This window comes from Epinephelus fuscoguttatus, linkage group LG19, assembly GCF_011397635.1.
Source record: "Epinephelus fuscoguttatus linkage group LG19, E.fuscoguttatus.final_Chr_v1".
Lineage (NCBI taxonomy): Eukaryota > Metazoa > Chordata > Actinopteri > Perciformes > Serranidae > Epinephelus > Epinephelus fuscoguttatus.
In genome coordinates this window covers 30,115,930-30,127,251 of record NC_064770.1, presented here as the reverse complement: position 1 = coordinate 30,127,251, position 11,322 = coordinate 30,115,930, and positions in this window count along the sequence as shown.

Genomic DNA, 11,322 nt, shown 5'->3' with positions numbered 1-11,322 from the left:
CACATACAATGCAGTCTTGGGATCCCTCCCCAGGAAGCTTAACACCAACTCACACCTGGACCCATCTAACCTTAACGGCACACCATGGCCAGGTGGGTGACCTTAATGACTCTGTAAGGGTTCACACCCACACAGGGTTTAAAGTGAACGGTGCACCACTCAGTTAGAACTGAGGAAGCCTCTTGGATGAGAGGTGATACACCTTCAAGGATCTCAAGCAAGTCCAGTTGCCTACAATACAGCACTTAGGATAACCAAAACAAGTCAAACCAACTGCACCAAATGGGAGAAATTAGTAGAGTCAGTGATGGAGAGAGTGGATGAGTGGAAATGTGCCATAGGGGTGTTGTGCTGTGAAAATAAAGTAAAAGGAAGCAAAAGACACAAAGCACAAGGTTGATTGAGGAGGTCTGCCAGCCCAGACTGAGAGGCCGTTTACACGTACACGGTGATTTTGATAAACGGAGACATCTTCCTTCGTTTGTGCCCTTCGTTTACACGCAAACGGAGATTTCTCCTTTGAAAACGAGTCTTTCTAAAAACTCCGGCCAGAGTGGAGATTTTGGAAAACTCTGGTTGCGCGTTTGCATATAAGCTGAGATAAACGGAGATAAACGCAGTTATAGGCAGCCGACGTCACAGTATGCGCCGGAACTTGCGCCTGTGTCAAAAGTGCGACCTTTGTTGCTATGGTGACAATGGATACATGGAAGGCTTGAGCTTCTCGTTACACTGCCACCTACAGGTTTGGCATGCTCTTGTGTATATATACACGGGTAAGTGTAAACGAAGATCTTTTTGAAAACAGAGACGGTGAAATGTCCGTTTATGAAAATAGCCGGCCACATGTAAACGGCCTCTGACTTCTGATTTCTTAAGTGGGCATGGAGAGCACCAGGCACAGGTGTGTCCTATGACACTAATTGCACTCAATCAATCCAGCTGCCCTGGAATGAGAAGACACAGGGTGAGCAGGGGAACCAAGCAGAGGGGCCAACTGAGGATTGAGGATTAGGAAAGGAACAGTTTTCCCCCCTCTGAGCTCTCTTAAGAGTTAAGATGCTTTGTGAAAAACTTTTATTTTTACCATGAGGATGCCCCCCCCTCAGAATATATATTATAACCACTGCCTTGTGACAACTACTCTACATTTAGCGTGGGCAGGAAGTATGACTAAGGCCTGATCCCTCACCTCCATTATCAGCTGTTAGAGGTGAGAAACCAAATGTTCCGCAATGAGTGCAAAAGTTCAAAATCTAGAAATATTACAAGACATATTTAGCATGTGAAAGATGATAATGTCAACAACTATATTAGATACCAAGCTGACTGTCACATTATCATCTAATCATCTGTGCTGTAGAGTCCACATAAAATGTAGCTGGTTAGGAGAGATTTAATGACGCGTGGACAGTGATGTTTGGGAAGCAACAATCTTTTTTAACAAAGATACTTCACCTGATGCAGAAATACAAATATGCCCGAATATATCTGTGAGTTATTTGCTTTCTGAATCTTAAACCAACAGAGACATACACTTTGAAAGAATCCACACACAGTCAGCCTGCAGTGAACATTATTTGTTCACATAGAGTCAATAACAGAACAGCTTTGAGTATTAAATAATTAACTGACTGGTCATCGGTTGTTGCGATCTGGTGGGAAGAAAAGGCGGGACAGCAGAGAAATCACTGAAGCAGCAAATCTCAGCATCTTGGTGAAAATCCAAAGTGATAAAATTGTTGGTGTCAGCTTGCAGAAGCAGCCGGGCTCACCCTGTTACACAATCACATTGCTGTACAATAGTTGGATCACCTGGGTGTAGGTGCAGTTTGTCTGCTTTCCTCTGGGATCAACCAGCACAAAGCAGAGTGGATTCAGATGCTGACTGCAAAGATTTCGTGAGAAACAACTCTCACGGTCTCGTGTACTCTGCAGGCTCTACAGTTAATAATAACGGCTGACAGGGTGTCCGACAGACTTAGGGAAAGAATAAGAATGCAGAAGAGTGGTGACAAATTAATGGGAAAACCTGAATAAATGAGAGGAGAAACATAAGAAATGCAAATGCTTCCACACAGGTGCACTGCACGGTGTAATTAACATCCAGTCATGCTCTGTGGCATAAAAATTCTCGGCAGCCACAGTTAATTCTGATTTAGATTTTGGTTTTTATTTGTTTGTTTGTTTTGTTTTGGACCAACGTGCTAGACCGTGCTCTCCATCATCGAGACACCAAAACAGGGAATATTTTTTGGAATAATATTGTTTCATCCCTCCAGTAAAGTTCCACAGACTTGCAGAATCAATACTATGGTGCATGTTTGAGTAAGAAATAAAAACAGAGCACAGTCCCTGCTGCAATAGCTTGCTGAAATGGATTTTTAAGCAGTGTGACCGAGCAGCTCCTCAGCCAGGTGAATTATATGTCTGCAGGATCTGCAGGGAGGGCGAGCGTGAGAGGTGGTTTACATATTTCACAGGGCGGTCAGGTGCATGGGCTTGTCTGGAGCCTTCTAAAGATCAGAGCGTGGTGCCAGCTTTGGTTGTTTGGCTTTTAAATGTCATATCTAATGCATGATCATTTGCTTTACTGTATGCATTCCATTCAACTCTTAAAATCACTACAGTCATTAAAGTCAGAGGGAATAAAGTTCAACTGACAGAAAACTGGAACCACAGGACTGTAGACACATCCCGAGCACAATGGTGATATTCAGTTCAATGTAATTTGAATGACTCACAGTTTATTAAATACAGGAAAATTAACTAACAGTGACTGTGTGTTGTTACCTTAGTGAAACCAAAGATTATGAGGACCTTAAGCTAATTTATCTTAACATAGATCACAGGGTCTGCTCATTGGCCCAAAGCAAAAAAGCTTGACTTTTTAAAGAATCATATTATTTATCAAAAGCTTTGGAAGGCAGTAAAGATGTGCTTTGGGCTGAATGCTAAAATGAGCATGCTAACAGCACGCTTTACAATGGCAATGCTAACTGCTAATGTGTAGTAGGTGTAAAGTTTACCGTCTTAGAAGAGACAGAAAAATTATTATTGTGGGGAGTGGGGCTGAATCATAGCACAAAAAAACAAGACGAAAAACATCAAAAACACAACCAAATTACCTGAAAAATAATGTTTGCATTGTGCTTTTCTGCAGACCACGGATATGTTCCATTTGTACCTTATTTTGTAGCAGAGATGCTGAAACTTTATGTTTCTCAACAATGCTGTGGTGAAGGTGTGGCTGGTTATGGCTAGGAAAGGATTGTGTTTTGGCTTCAAACAATAAGTGGAACAAAATCCACTGGAAAAACAAGGACAGGTAGGTGAAAAACACCCATGATCAGTGCTACAAACTTTGGTGAAAATGCTGCAAAGAGTTGCCAAAAACAACCAATGCTGCTGTTCATTGGTTTCCAACGCGTTTTTATCCCAACTTATCAAATACCGCCACTTTGTCAGTATGCCTAAATGTCAAAATATGATGCATTAGGTAACCTCCTGCGTTAGTTTTGAACATTCTGGGACGGCATGTCAATTTACATTTGGTACACACATTGTGTGTTTTTAAAATGCACTTCCAGTTTTACAGGAAATGCACAGTTGCAGCTCGTTACATGCATACAGTCTTTTTCAAAATAAACTCACAGCGCAGGTAAAACCTCTTTGTTTTTACTTTTCTTTCCTTAAGTTTAGGCAACAAAAGTACGTGGTTGGGTTTAGAAAAAACATCATCATGCTTTGGCTTAAAATAGAGTAAGTAATGTTGTTATTAACGTCATGTAAAGTCATGTGGCTACACGTACTAGCGCACTGTTTTGTTCTTAACTCTACTGACGTTTCGTTTCATATGGGTAATGATCAGTGGAGTCTGATCCATCCACCACCCCTTCCATCTGCCCCATAGGGCCTTTCTTACTCTTTACACTATAGTTACTGGCAGTGTTAGAAACTGTTGCTAGCTGATGCGTTTCATGACTCTGTAAAATATGCTTTTGTGCGTTGATATCTCACACTGACGTCCAAAGCACACAAAGCAGCAGTATTTTACAAGTTTGGTTGTTTCCCGCTGTGTCAACAACTGCTGCCGCCTGTTGCGTACTATACCACCGCAAAAGGTGCCTCTGTGTGTCTGTATCTTACGCAGAGATTACTGACAAAGTGATGGTATTTGACGAGTTGTGAATGAGAACGGGCTGTGGTTTTGAACACTGGTCCCCAGCTTCATAGCCATCTCACCTAGGTGTCACACCGTCCACTATTCCCTCCACCTCTCTATGACAAACTCAGCTCGTATACTAGATTACTTATGAATAATTTATATGATACATATGAAATGTAGAAATGTAAAGTATCTGTAGTTTGCATAAACGCACAATGCCAACATTTTCTCCTGGCAACCAGAACAAATATTTAGACCCTATCGAGCCTTATTGTACTTTTTAATGAACCTTCAAAAATGCCATATCTTAAAATGCAAGATCTCAAAACAAAACATATGGCAAACACAACAAAGATGTGAAGATACTGTCTGTAAAAGTCTGGATAAATTAAAGATCAAATGGATTTGCGTTACAGTACTGATGGAAGCTTTTTCCATGTAGCATGTGCTGTTTTAAAGCTCTCTGTGTTTTGGTTACAGTTCAGCTGACTGTAAAAGAACAACTGATAAAACTGAGTTCAGATCAGTTTGTGGACTGAAGGGAATGTGCATGCAGCAGATCATATTACGTAGCTATGTTCCAAACTGTAAACTGTCAACATGTTCATTAGTATTGCCGCAAGGCTAAAAGACAGCTCAAAGCTCATGAATTTTTCCACTTAATACTTAAATTAATCCACTGTCAATCAGCACTGGCTCCATTATGTTGGCTGCTACCTCATGTGGAAAAAGAACATCACCTGTTGCAAAGAAGAGTTTATGCTTGACAAAGAAATCGAGCGCTTCTGTTCGTTTTTGTTGACAAAGTGGATTAAATAAATGTCATGAATGAGAGAACTATGTTGAAAGAATAAAGAAACAAAAACATTTAACTCATCGCTCCCTTTCTTTCACTCACGTGGCAAACGCTTGCATTGTGAAAGTTAAAGCCACTGTTCGTTAGACGCCAGCCTCACTTGATTTCGGAAATCCAGGTTTTGGAATACAATGAGGTTCAAAAGAAAACCTGAAGTTGTGTAAAAGTAAAAAACTATAGTGTGACTTTGGAGCGGCGAAATGTATTATTGAAAGATGATTTATCAGATCTTGAAAGCCGGGTGACTAATACGTCTGCCCTTGGCTGAATAGTGTCACACTGGCACTTAAAACCACACCTGGCGTTAGAGGATGTAGAGTAAGCCTGCTTTGTCATCTCGAGACTAGCTCACGGCTAACTGGCACATTTTGAAAGGCACTTGAGATTATCTTTATTGTTGTTTCATTGGAAGTGTGATGTTGTAAGGTGATATTTCAGCCCCAGTCTCACAGCAGATGGGACATCCAAGCTCTACAGGCTGCCCTGCAAACAATCAGGACAGACAGACTGACAGTGATTTTGGATCTGTTGAGGCAGAGCAGCAGGGAGGGTCCTGGAAAAAGGGAACAGAGTGTAAGGTCACACACACACACATTCACACCATCCTCTGGCCCACTCCCTCCTCTGGCATGCAGCTGATTGTTGGAGTGGCATTTAATTAATCCTGTCAGAAAAGGTTAAGGAAAAGAAGTTAAGAAAGGAGGGAACAAAATTAAAGACATTGACAGAGGGAGAGACTTTGTAAGGCGCTCCATTTCCCGACTGAAAAACACAATTTCACTAAAGCAATTTAGTTTCGCTTCACTCTGCCGACAACTGAATTTGGTATACCTGAACACGTATATCTAAACTGTGTCTGCATGCCAAAGACGAAGGTCAGTGTAAGTGATGCAGGTTTTATAAACACTCAGATATGCTGCAAATCTGCACGATGTCATTAAAAGTCTACAGCGCTCTCGTTCTGGATCTCTCGCTACAGGTCGCTGCTTCACATCCAGGTGGTGAATGTACATGTGGATCCCCTCCCTTTACAGCTATTATCAAGCCCTTGAGCAAGGTATTCAACCCCCGCAGAGAGGCGCAGGAGGAGACTTGTTGTGAATGAGGCTCCAAGAAACATCCAGACCGAGATGCATGGAGGTTATACGAGTTATTTTTTTAGATGGATCTTTTTTCCAAAGAGGTTTTTATTGCTCAACGCCAGAGATGACAGTAACACTGTATCTGCAGGGGATGATAAGGTCGTTGATTTACTCATCAGGACTTGAGCTTCCTGTCTTGTAAAAGTCATTTTCCAGACCTGGTGGAGTTTAGTGATTCAGGAACGGCATCTGAAGACCTTTGAGTTGAGGCGTCAAGACGAAACATGAATGAAATAGCAGTGTTGCCATGACAGACAGTAGTTTCTTCTTCTGATGGATTTGTGCTCTAATTATCCAGCTCCTCCATACTGTGAGAATCTAACTTCATCGTTTAAGTCAATTACAGGCCGCTGTCATCAAGCTGGATAAAATATGTGAGAGGTGGCAGATGTTAAGGATCGCTCCATTCAAGTGGTGATGTCTGTGCACTTCCCTAAAATCTAAAATTCAAATATATGCTGAACAAGCTAGATGAGGTACGTCACTAATACAAATGCTAATGGCTATCTAGTATGGGAATCAGGCATCGACAAGGTAACAGAGTTCAACCCAACACTGGCAAAGAAACCTGTAACCACCAGCGCAGAGCAGACTTGTCAGTACAGAGAGTAGAATTAGCATTAGCATGGTGAAAGTTTAACCAACAAACCTTGTAGTGTGCACTTTTTAGATGTAAAATGGACCCTGGAGCTTCCTTCCACTATCTACCAATAACCCCATTGTAGCAGACTGTATGTTTCACAACCACTGCCAGTTAGCCTGCAAGCTAACAAACCACATGAAAAATAAAACATGCTAACTACTCTTACCATTCTTATATGTCTGCTAGTCGCTGATTTTGGTGCACAACAGACTCCTCATCTGAGTCTGGGTCTGACTGAGGCTCAAGCGGGAATGGCTTAATCTCTCTGATGTTTGCTCTAATGCTAACGCTAGCTATCTTGATGCGCACTGCTCTTTCACCTGTCAACCTGGCCTAGCACCCAGCCAGCATTTGTATGTGGGGCCCATGTGGGTAGTTGCCCACATGTATGGGTTTACCCACCTGGGCCCCAGATGAGATGCCCATTTTGGGCCCACTTGGTACCCAGGTAGACCTAGCATAACCCATGTGGGATCCATTTGGGTAAAGTCATCGATGTGGGCAGTTGGCTTGGGGCCATTATGGAATCCATGGACAGTCCGATATAGGGCCCATTTTTCAACCCATTTACTACCCACATGGGACGCACATACAGATGTTGGCTGGGCACTATGTTTCCCATAACCAGTCCATGGATGTATAAAGAATATTGGACACAATTGGAAAAGTTGCATTTCCCGGGTGTAACATTACCCAAATTTTCCGCGTTTTGCAGGTCCAGATCAGCAAATTTTCCCCAGTGGTCACTTGTGGTATTGCAGTGAAAAAAAATCCCCTGTGGCCCAAAAAGTATTTTCCCCATAGCCCGCCATTGTAAAAGAGCATCTGTAAACTGTTGACAGGAGCCCTTGAACTGAAAACAAGATCAGTTATGAATCTTTATATTCTGATTTTTTTGACCCATGGTGGTTATATATTTGTAAGACATCCCTCAAGCCAAGAAAAGCGAGTTAAAAATCCATGATATCATCACAATTTGAGGTCTATGAGCCAAGTGGGAACTCACAGGCAGGGCCAGCGGGAGAAACACTACTGCACATATCCAGTGGGCCGCATAGCGCAGAAGTAAAACCCAGAACCTAGATAACGTTTTTGGCGTATGCCCCAGGCAAGCAGCTCCATTGGAATGAATTGGTGCCATCTTGGTGTCCAGTATCGAGTTACTATTAAAGTCCATGGCAAGCTCACTGGAGACTATTTTAGAACCTCTGCTAACTTAAATGGATATAAAAATGAATTAACTGTGCTGCTCTTGTAAACTTTTGAAATGTTGTCAAACCAAATGGATCAAATTCTGATTCTGGGCCCCATGGCGTCACATAACAGACCTGGAAGTTGTAATCCCACAGTGAGGCCACTTTATGAAATTGGCTTCCAAACCTGGCTCTCCTTCTGGGGCCTTGAGCCAGACCTATTTCCACATTTCATTTTTTGCGTTTCAGAAAGCGGAAAGCAAAACCTGAGCAGCTGTTGGGGTGGAGCACAAGGCCAGATCCAGGTTTTCTCAATAAGGGAGGAGTAGATGTGCCTTCAACCCCAATTTTCATTGGTAAAAAATACTAATTATAATGTGGTAAAACCGCGTTAAACAAAACATTTATCACAGCATATTTTAAATTGGGCTTGGAGGAGGACTTTAATGAAAGTCATAGATCAGTGGTTCTCAACCAGGGGCCCAGGGACCCCCAGGGAGTCTCCAGAAAAATGGGAAATGGGTTATTGACTACACTACTATTTACTATTTAATTTACTATATAAGTGAGCCCAATGTGAGTAAGAATCATAATTGTGACTATTCTAATCATAGGTTTTAATTCCCCCACAGTTATCTCCTCAACTGTAGTTAGCAACTGTATAATCTGGTCTTGTCTCAAAACCAAAATCTTTTCAGATGTAGATCCCTTGAAGGGAAATCTTATCAAATGGGGTCCGTGATCGAATGTGTATCAACTTTGGGGTCCTTGACACAGAAAGGTTGAGAACCACCGTCATTGGTGCCACTTAAACTTGTGCCTAATGTGATTAAAAGTTGGCCCATACTCCATCCTGTTTAAGTATTTATATGCTTGAGACACAAGCAGCGTAGAGGTGACCTTCAGTGTGACTCATGTTTGTGGCTGTGAGGAGTCAGTGACAGCGGGCGCAGAGCAGCACACACCAGAGACAAAGACAGGACATGGCACAATGTTCTGTGGCTTCCTGTGGAACAATTCTTCTGCAACCTTTCTAACAACTGCTCTGGGCCGCTGAATTAAAGACACACACAAACACACACTCACACACGCAAGTCCCTGTTCTCCCCAGCTCTAACCGAAGACTATTACAACCTAGACTATATTGCCACCTGCAGGCTGTTACGTTTAATGGAGTCTTGGGCTAGAAACATATGCCAGCTCCGAGGTCGAGAGTTGGCTGAAATATTTTAGTCTAACCTTAATAATTGTTAGAAGGCGCTTTTTTTGTTGGTGTTGCTTTGGTGTTGATTTGACTTTATGGTCACTTTGACATTGCAGTTTCAACAGACCACAAAACTACCTCAAAAACTGTGAGCTTTTAAGTGAACTATGTTTAAACACTCTTGTTTTTGCTCCCATTTTTCACAGGTATAAATTAAGGACTTTTTTTGTGCACACAAAAAAATCAGCTAAAATCTCTAAAATTTGGGTCACATTTTTTGGTCACAGATACCCCAAAGAATCAGTCAGTATCTGGTGTGACACAATTTGCCTCATGCAATGCAACACATCTCCTTCACAGTGGCTGTGTGAAGTTACTGGATACACTGTCGTACACGCTGTTCCAGAGCATCCAAAACATGCTCAGTGGATGTTATGTCTGGTGAGTATCCAGGCCATGCAAGACCTGGAATGTTTTCAACTTCTAGGACTCATGCACAGATCCTTGCAACATGGGGCCATGCATTACTGTGCTACAACATGGGGTTATGGCAGTGGATGAACAGCATGGCAACGGGTCCCAGGTTCTGGTCACAGTATCTCTGTACATTCAAACTGCCAGCAGTAAAATGCACCTGTGTCTGTAGCTTATGCCAGCCCATACCATAACCCCTCTGCCATCATGGGGCACTCTGTTCACAGCGCTGGCATCAACAAGCCACTCACCCACATGACACCATGCACCATCTGCCCGGTATAGTGTAAACCAGGATTCATCTGTGAAGAGAACATGTTGGAGAGAGAAGATTCTCAGTCATCCAGGTCATGGTAAGTGTTATATTATAGGCAAATGGACTTGCTTGAGTTTCTTGGAGACGTTTCACCTCTCATCCAAGAGGCTTCTTCAGTTCTGAGGCTCTTCAGTTCAGAACTGAAGGAACCTCATGGGTGAGAGGTGAAACGTCTTCATGAAAAGCAAGCAAGTCAATATGCTTATGATGTAACACTTAAGACTGTGCAGAAATTATTTAATTGAGCAAATCAATTATTATATCGGCTGTTCAGATGGCTGGTCTCAGACAATCTTGGAGGTGAAGACGCTGGATGTGGAGGTCCTGAGCTGGTGTGGTTGCACGTAGTCTGCAGATATGAGGCAGGTTAGATGGACTGCTAAATTCATGGAAATGACATTGGAGACGGCTTATGGTAGTGAAATAAACATGAAGTTCACAGGCAACATCTCTGGTGGACATTCCTGCAGTCAGCAATGGTACACTCTCTCAAAACTTGCAACATGAGTGGCATTGTGTTATTTGATAGCACTTTACATTCTAGAGTGACAATCCCAAAGCACACCTGTGTAGTAATGATGCTGTGTGATCAGCATCTTGATACGCCACACCTGGAGAGGCACCCACTTGAACCGCTTTTAACAAAGTTGCAACCAAAATTAAAAGAAATATATCGATTGAATGCATTTAAAAAGTCTTAGATCTGTAATGTAAACCTGTGAAAAATAAAAGCAAATACTAAAGTGCATATACATTTTTGTACAGCAATAAATTGGGAGTTCAGACAGTCTCTGTCTCCCTCTGGTGGACGAATTTGTGCACTACAGAAATAAAAACCTATGTATCCAGGATGCACTCTCTGCTTCACCACAGGTGCATGATCACACCTGTCTGGGTTTTGAGCTAGCAGTCCTCAGCTGTAGTTGTCATTCATCCATCCATTTTTATGGATGGCCAAGTCGCAGGGGCAGCAGGTCAAGCAAAGCACCCCAGACATCCCTCTCCCTAGCAACACTCTCCACATCTCTGCTTATCTGTACTGTACATCCTCGTGAACTGAACGTCTGTGCTTTTTGTATGGTCCATCCATCCATCCATCCATCCATCCACCCATCCATCCATCCATTTTCATCTGCTTATCCAGGGCTGGGTCACAGGGGCAGCAGGCCAAACAAAACACCCTAGAGGTCCCTCTCCTCAGCAACGCTTCCCAGCTCCCCCTGAAAGGACCCCAAGGTGTTCCCAGGTCAGATGAGATATGTACTCCCTCCAGCATGTTCTGGGTCTGCCCCAGGGCCTCCTACCAGTGGGACGTGCCCGGAACAC